General features: G+C 31.3%; 1 protein-coding gene across 2 annotated transcripts in view; it reads left to right on the top strand.

Moving 5' to 3' along the window:
- Positions 1-8,910: 8,910 nt before the first annotated feature.
- The window catches only part of Fas3 (fasciclin 3), a 311,520-nt gene continuing 311,473 nt past the window's right edge, over positions 8,911-8,957 (top strand). For both annotated transcript variants that reach the window (XM_035867455.2, XM_035867454.2), the window contains exon 1: positions 8,911-8,957. This exon is cut by the window's right edge and continues 799 nt beyond it. The gene's annotated coding sequence lies outside the window, so the exon portion shown is untranslated.

The raw sequence follows: 8,957 nt of genomic DNA, 5'->3' as shown, positions 1-8,957 counted from the left end.
GACAGAGACAGAAATATACATGTAGATATATATGTATGTACATAGAATAGAAGCTCGCGAATCGTTGAAATGATAAAAATAGGGCATGGATTTATTCGACTGTACTTTGAAAAGTAATAACGAACCTGTTTGCGGTTTTCCTATCGATAGGAAAGTTCTAAAACATTTCGGGATCATTTAAAAGCACTTATTAGTGAAGTTTTCGAATGACGATTTAAAGTATTTTAATTAACAAAATTATTATATTATATTGAGATTTTATTAAAAATACAAGAGAGAAAAAAGAAAAAAACAACGAAAAAATTAATGCGAAATAAAGATTGATTCGTATTCTTCAAAATAAAAAAGAAAAAAAAAGGGAAAAGAAAAGAAAAGAAAAAAGAGAAAAGAAAAGAAAATTAAGTGTATGAGAAGAGATCGGTTTGTTTTTTTCTTTTTTTTTTTTTTTTTTTTGAAAGAGAAAAGAGCGAATAAGAAAAGAAGAAAAAAGAAAAATGACAATGATTATTCGCAAAGGAAAGAAAATTTTTAGAATAATTATGACTCCCCCTAATTTGGATCGTAATTTAGGTCGCGTAGGGACATCAAAACCGAGTTCTCCCTCTCTCTCTCTCTCTCTCTCTCTCTCTCTCTCTCTCTCTCTCTCTCTCTCTCTTGTCCATTTTCGTGCTCGGCACATTAAATTACGGTTTCGTTTAATTAGAAAGAAAGAAAAGAACAGCTGTGACATCTCCGAAGAGTACTGCTGTCGTAGCTTCTGTTATTCTCTCTCTCTCCCTCTCTCTCTCTCTCTCTCTCTCTCTCTCTTTCTCTCTCTATCGGTCGCATTCTTTTTATACCCTTTTCTTTCCTCCGCAAGGAGCAAGACCTTCCAACTGAATTTTTGCGTTTATTAACGTTTTATCCTTAGTATCCTCTCAAAGAAAACCGCAGGCAGCCGGATATAATTTTGCGGCTACCGTTTGTGCACCCGTTTTCGTGAATATTCGGCCATTTTCGTCCCTTTTTTTTCTCTCTCTTTTTCTTTCTCTCTCTCTCTCTCTCTCACTCTCTCTCTCTCTCTCTTTTTCTTTTTATTTATAAACTTTAACGGAGGATCTAAATAAATTTTTGTTACTTTCTCTTCTTCTCTTTTTTTTCTTTGTTTTTTCTTTTTTGTTTTTCTCTTTTTTTTTTTTTTTTTTTTTTTTTTTTTTTTTTTTTTTTTTTCTTTTCTTTAATACGAGTTAATAAGCAATATTTAATTTATATGGATAAATACGAAAAAATTGTGTTTTAATTGGTTAAAAATTTTTTATTTTTATGAAAATCAACATATAGATATGAAATGTTCGAAAGCCCTTTGATATATTAATTCGATCGTATGGTTAGGTCAAAGTATTATTGCACCATTTTGCGGGGCATTAGATGTCAGTAGCAACTATTGAAAATCGAACCCAGACGCATTGTGAGGAAGATTCAATGCCGCCTTCGTATATCCAATTATCGGCTTCCTTGTAACATCGTATTCTATGAATTATGCATTGTATCCACGCTTGATTCAGGACAATTTTCACGGAAGCTTTATTCCAAGCTAGATTCAATTTAACGTATAATAGTTTTAATGGAGTTTTGTATTTATTTGTTAATTTTGTTCTGTTTAAATTTCTTGCCTCTCTCTCTCTCTCTCTCTCTCTCTGTCTCTATCATAAAAAAAAAAGAAAAAAAAAACAAATTGAGTTTCTCATTTTTGTTGTTTTGTATCTCTTTTACTAATTTCGAATTAAATAATAATAATAATAATAATAATAATAATAATAATAATAATAATAATAATAATAATAATAATAATAATAATAGTAATAGTAATAATAATAATAATAATAGTAATAATAATAATAATAATAATAATAATAATAATAATAATAATAATAATAATAATAATAATAATAATAATAATAATAATAATAATAATAGCAATTCGTAGTAATTTTATATATTATTATATTACAAAATATTTGATACAATATATAATTTAAATGTCAAAGCTAAAGAAAATTAAAAATAGAACGAATAAGATATATGCAAATATGTATTTGTGTGTGTGTGTGTGTGTGTATAGATATTCAATAGATATGATTAGGACTAGTAATATCGATTGATATTATATTCGTGTTGTGTAACAGTGATATACATTTGAGAATAACGAATACACACACACACACACATACATACACAAATATGTACAAACACGTGCACATACATTTCATAAATGATTAACATTAATTAGGGAGTATTCGATAAATAGATGTATAATGTATCTTATCGTTTTCAATAGACTATAAATTAATAGCGAAAGGGAGAAAAGAAATACGATGATTGGTAGCATAAAGGAAAGCTCTCTCTCTCTCTCTCTCTCACTCTCTCTCTCTCTCTCTCACTCTCTCTCTCTCTCTCTCACTCTCTCTCTCTCTCACTCTCTCTCTTGAAATAGGCTAATCTAATTGCCGTAGCTCGCTAATCTTTTTCAAGAATTAGAGTAAGTTTTCTTTCAATGCAACGAACTTTCGCGTAAAGCAAAATCGAGTTTTCCAAAAGAAAGTTTGGAAAATCTCTCTCTCTCTCTCTCTCTCTCTATCTATCTATTGAGAAAAGAGAGAAAATTTTCCTTAGCCTCGAGTAAACATTTATTAAAAGTTAAAATTCAATTTTAAATAAGTAGACACTTAATTTACGTCTTTCACGATTGGACAAACAAATTATATTATTCGTACGTACCTGCATACCTACGAATTTATCGTTCTATCGATTGGTGCATTGAATTTGCGAAGATCAAACGTACGTTGCGCATTGATTGTATACATGCCAGTACATATTTGCGTGCTATCAATACGAAATCGATTGCTAATCCCTGACTTCGATTAGATCTTTTAGAAACTCACAGGATCAAGTTTATTTGGGATTTGCGAAAGCACTGTGTGTACACGCTTATCGTTACTAATACGTATTTAGAACGATTTTTGTACGATCAAAGTATTAGAAATTAATTGATAACATTATACGATGAAATTAATTAAATATTAATTTTTCTATCTTTCTCTCTTTCTCTCCCCCTCCCTCCCCCCCTCTATCTCTCTCTCTTTCTCTCTCGCTCTTATTATCGACTTATCAAGATGATATTTTCTCATAATCATTATCATCGCGCAATTATTTCACAATTGCGCTAGATATCCATCGATGCGTACTAACTATGCCAAAGTAGATATTATGTAATAGCAGAGGTGCATTGGCCATTAATATTTCGTGCTTGTCATCGAAATTCAATTTCCATGGAACTGCGTTACTCGACGCGCATGAGGAACTCTAATTCAGTGTCTGCGGTCGTGTCAATCAACTCCACGCCGGCCAACTAGTTAGAAATAATTAATGTCCGGCAAATTTCGAGAATAAACAGAATTCGCTTTATGAGAAATTGTATAAAAGAAAGGAGGAAAAAAAAAAAAAAAGAAAGAGAGATCTGCCGTTTTTTTCTTCTTTTTTCTTTTTTTTTTTTTTTTTGCGAGAATGGGGTTTGATTTAAGGAAAAAAAAAAAAAAAAAAAAAAAGGAAGAAGAAGAAAAGAGATGATTTTCTTTATTTCTTCATTTCTTTTTCTCTTCTTTTCTTTTCCTTTCCTTTCTTTTTTCTTCTTCCTTTTTTTCTTTCTTTCTTTCTTTCTTTCTTTCTTTCTTTCTTTTAAATTAAACGAGATCGTTGCGAGAGATAATTAGTTTATTAATTGTAAGAATTATGGTAATTTCTTTTTTGTTTCTTTTGATTAAATCATTATCTAGAGAATTATTATTAACGAGAGGAATTATTAACGAGAACATAATCAACGATCGCATATACCTGTTGTAATCTAACCATTCGATTTTAGTAAGAAGATAGCGGGATAATCAGTCGCACATATTCCCTTTGATTTATTATCGATTTTCTATGATCAATATATATCCACATACATATCATTCATATAGTTTATACGTGTCCGTTTTGTTGTGTCTTGCGATCGATTTCAAGCTATAGAAAATCTATGCGATTTGAAATCAACGATAGGATCGTCGAATGAACGTTAATCCTTTAATACCTATTTCGAATTATATGGGAAATCCGTGCAATTAACCGAGTCGCATCGTTTCTCGTTATTGCGCACTAGAAAAATAAGCCTTTCGCCATTGGAAAAGATAAAATTTTCATCTCTCTCTCTATATATATAATCATATTTAAATTCCATAACAAATAGAATATTAATTTATTTTAAACGCATTAAATTCGATGGTGTAAAGAAAAAAAAAGAAAATTGTTCCGTCGAACGGAATGATATATTATTTTTTTTTTTTCCTTTAATTTTAAAGAAATTAAAAATTACATATATATATATATATATATTACACACATATATATATATATATATATATATATATTAATATAGATTAAATGCCCTTTTGTCTTGGTAAATTATTCGTCTGAAATGAAAATAAGTATGTAGGTATATAGCTTATATAGTAGGCAAAGAAAAATATACAGGCAATCAACCTTTGGTCCTAAATTGGTAGTAGCAAGATAAATGAAGGCGTTAGGGAAGATGCTAATTGCCATTCCGCGAGCGTCTCTAGAAGCTAAGGGGATAACTGCAACTCGGTTAGCATAACGAGACGAGTCGACAAATCCATTTTTACGACAAACTTGTTCGCCACGCGAGATGAATCTTGATATCAGTTGCTTTATCGTATGACTTATCGATCAGAACGATTGTCTAAATATATTCGTGTATATATATATATATATATATATATATATATATATATATATATATGAAAATTTCATTATTAATAATTTAATTTTTATATTCGTAAATATTAATGAAACGTTTTAAGTCTAATCGATTGATTTTTAAATTAATTTTGGCTCTTGAGTAATCGATTTAAAATAATGTTTAAATATGATTAATCGTAGAAGAAGTTGAAAAAAAAAATTAATTAATATTTAAATCAACGTTAACGTATTAGAAATTAATTAAAGCGATATAAATACGTATGTACGTATTTAAATTGAAAATGTAAGAGGAAAAAGGAAATGTAGGAGCTTTAAAAGTGCGTTGATAGAGAAAAAGAAAAAAGGTTATAATTTAGAAAATTTTTTTATAATTTGCTTATAGAAAACAAAATTTTCCTCCTTCTTTTTTTTTTCCTTGTTACAGATTCTTTTTTTATTCTTTTTTTTTTTTTTTTTTTTTTTTTTACAGACCCTCTACAGAGCAACCATCAGCTGCGTCGTTTGGGTCCGCGCGTACGCGCCTTGAAATTGAACGACATGCAAAAACAGATTTACATCGGGATTACCTGCGATCCGATCGGTAAAGGAGCTCCGTGTCAATCAAAGTAATGGATAAGTATTCAGACGACGTGAATCCGTATTGATTGAATGCACGCTCGTACGTTTGATCATGGTAATAACAAGCGCGATGAGAGTTGAAAGGGACCATGACTGAAGCGTGTCAATTAAAGTTCTTAAGAATACCAGAAACGTAATCTTCGGGTCTACGATAATAAATTTAATTATTTTAAAACTGATAGAAAGAAAAGAACAATCATGCTAATTTATATCTTTTTTTTTTTTTTTAAATAAAGAAATCGATACAAATAATCGTAATAAAATTTACATTGATATAAAATAAAAGTAGTCATAAAATATATATATATGATATCCATTGAATTATAAATAATGCATATGCGTAATTTTTTTTTTTTTTGTATTCTTTAAATATAAAAAATATATTAAAAGTAAAATAATCAAAATGAATATAATGTATATAAGAATAAAATTTATAAGATGAAACTTCATCGTTTAACGCCTGTGAGATGCAACAAAAGTGAATTGCAACTTTGTAATTCTGGTTATCTATACGCAGGGGTATATACGTGAGAGAAAATAATAATATTTCTATACATACGTTATCACGGAAATATTCACGTTTTGTCTGAGAACAAACTCAAGTAACAAGCGAGAGAGAGAGAGAGAGAGAGAGAGAGAGATAGAGAAAGTTCGACTATATTGATAACACGATTACACGTACGTGAGAGTACACAAGTCTTGGGCACAACTCGATTAGCAGAATCCATAGTAGCGTTCCTTCGGCCGCAATAGAGAAATAAACGATCGAGTAGTAGTAATAGTATGAGAATATTCGTTTGACCGCAATCAGAAGAAGTTTGTTTCTATGGAAATTGCCATGAGCTAGACTCAACGAGGAATTATACAATCGATTATACCGTGATAATAAAACATTTTAATCGATCTTGTTCTATTCTCGTCTGTGTAAAAAGAATAGATAGAAAGGAAAAAGAAGACAGGAAAAAATCACGGGGGAAGAGGATTAAGGAAGAGGAATACTTACAAGAAAAAAAAAAAGAGAGAAAAAAAAGAAGAAAAGACGAAAAATAAATAAATAAAAAGAAGGAAAAGAGAAAAAAAGGAAAGAAAAAGAAAAGAAAGATATAAATTTAAACACTTTTAAATCGATCTTCGATATGATTTTTTGTTTGTTTGTTTGTATATTGTTTTCTTTTATATATATTGAGGAGATACACATCGATAGTATCGATAATAAATACAGATTAGCATAGGAATGAGAGATGCGAATGATTTTAGGCTCGTTATCTTAAGTGCAATAAGTTTCCTTATAGAGCCTCTCGGTTTTCCGTCACGTAAAGGTAAAGGAGACACGAGGTCCACTCGGTCTTACACGTCGGTCACGTATTACATTATTGTATATGTAAGGAGCCTGTAACGTAACGTCGATAGGAACCTACCTGCATTCTCTCTCTCTCTCTCTCTCTCTCTCTCTCTCTCTCTCCACCTCTCTCTGTCCCTGTCTCTGTCTCTCTCTTACTCTCTTGCTCTATCTACTTTAGTCGTAACGCGTTGAGATTACACGTGCAACCAATCGCGACCATGTCGCTCGCATCTGGCTTAAACATGTCGCTCGTTCAACAATATCTCGATATCTACGCTATGCTATGCTTCAAGCTCTTTTTCTCTCTCTCTCTCTCTCTCTCTCTCTTTCTCTCTCTTTCTCTTTCTCTCTTGCTCTTTATCTATCTTTCTATCTATCTTTCCATCTCACTCTTTCTTTCTTTCTTTCTTTCTCTTTTGGTTATCTTCTCGTGTGTATCTTTGACCGGCTTCTCCGGTTTACCTTCATATCGTGATAACACTTTCGTGTCCCGTCGAACGCAAACACGCGAGCCACCTTTACACGACCATATATATGTGTATATATATATATATACATATATATATATATATTTGTATAGCTGGGACGTGAAACAACCTGGACACGTACGTTCAACTTCACACTCTCATTGTCAGATTCTTCTGGTTCTTAGATAATATTCATATTTTCTAGGAAAATTTTCTTCATGGAAAAATGTGAAAATTTGTTTACGACGTTCAAATGAATACCTTTTGTTATCACGAGTTTTCGACTATGATTACGATAGAATATTAGTAAATAATAGCGGGATGGGAAAAAAGGGGAAAGGGGAAAGGGTGATTAAAGAAAAAGCATGGAAATATTCAGATTCGTTTGAAAATAATATAATGAACATTCGAATGAGAGATCACGTGAACATTAGAAATATTACATCGTGAATAAAAGTAATATTGATATGTGACATTGTTTTATTTCTATTAAATAGAAAATAAAAAGATAAATTTTATCTTTCATTCTCTCGCGACATTTTTATCTTCTTATAATTCAATCGTTTTTCGTGAAAATATAATTGCCGTCGATGAGACGACGTTACTGATCAATTTAAAATTGATTTGACATAGATCGATAAAATTAAGAAAAATATTCATATGATCTTTATTCGTATTAAACTTCGAATTACACAAATCACGATTAATTTCCTATGAATAAATAAAACTCCTTGTAAATGTAAAATATTATCGTGACGCTATTAGCATTTTGAAAAATCACTATTACATAATTGATCCACGTACATCTTTGATTATCTTTCAATAATACGATCGAAAAGAAACTTATTCGATAGATATTCCTATGTGCTTATACACCTTTACGAACATATTTTGCAGATGTATAGTGTACTAAATTTAAAAACGTTTCAACATTTTTGATAAAAGAGGGAAGAAAAAAAAAGTGTCGAATACTTATCGAAGGATTGTGTAGTGTCGCAAAATTTTGTGATTTTCTTGGAATCAAAAAAAAAAAGAAAAAGAAATAAATAAAAAACAAAAGGTTTGAAAGTTTATAAGAAATTTTTTAACAGCGATTTCTTTTTTCTCTTTTTTTTTTTTTCTACGGTACTACATGCAAATACACGTAAGAATAAAAAAAAAAAAAAAGGAAAAAGTGTCTATTATTCAGTATCGGTAGATATAGAACGAACAAGAAAAGATGAGAATAAGGAGAAGAAGAAGGAGGAGGAGGAGGAGGAGGAGGAGGAGGAGGAGGAGGAGGAGGAGGAGGAAGAAGATATAAAGAAGGAAATAAATAAATAAAGAAAGAAAGAAAGGAAGGAAAGGAAAGGAAAGAGGAAAGCAAAGACACGTTGGAAGGTATAAAGAAAAATAGAGAGCGAGAGAGACGACGAGTGTATGCCTCTGCATGAGTGAGTGAGTGGGTGGGTGGGTTGGTTGAGTTTAGTGCGTGCGTAAGTACATGCGTAAGTACATGGATGAGTGAGTGAGTGAGCGAGCGAGTGAGTGAGTAAGTGAGTGAGTGAGCGCGTGTGTAATCGTCGTAGGTTAGTTAAGTTAGGGGCACGCGGAAAGTGGGGTACACGGTAAAGACGATAGAGATAGCGCTATCGGAGGTGTTCGGTTGTTCTCGGCTAAAAGCCGATGTCTCACGAAGCGGACCGAAAGTAAAGCGCGCGGCAGACGGTCTTCGCGCGCCGAGCTCTACGGTCGTG

The sequence above is a fragment of the Vespa mandarinia genome, chromosome 16, assembly GCF_050613455.1.
Source record: "Vespa mandarinia isolate Hongniang chromosome 16, ASM5061345v1, whole genome shotgun sequence".
NCBI lineage: Eukaryota > Metazoa > Arthropoda > Insecta > Hymenoptera > Vespidae > Vespa > Vespa mandarinia.
This window is presented reverse-complemented; position numbering and strand designations above follow the sequence as displayed.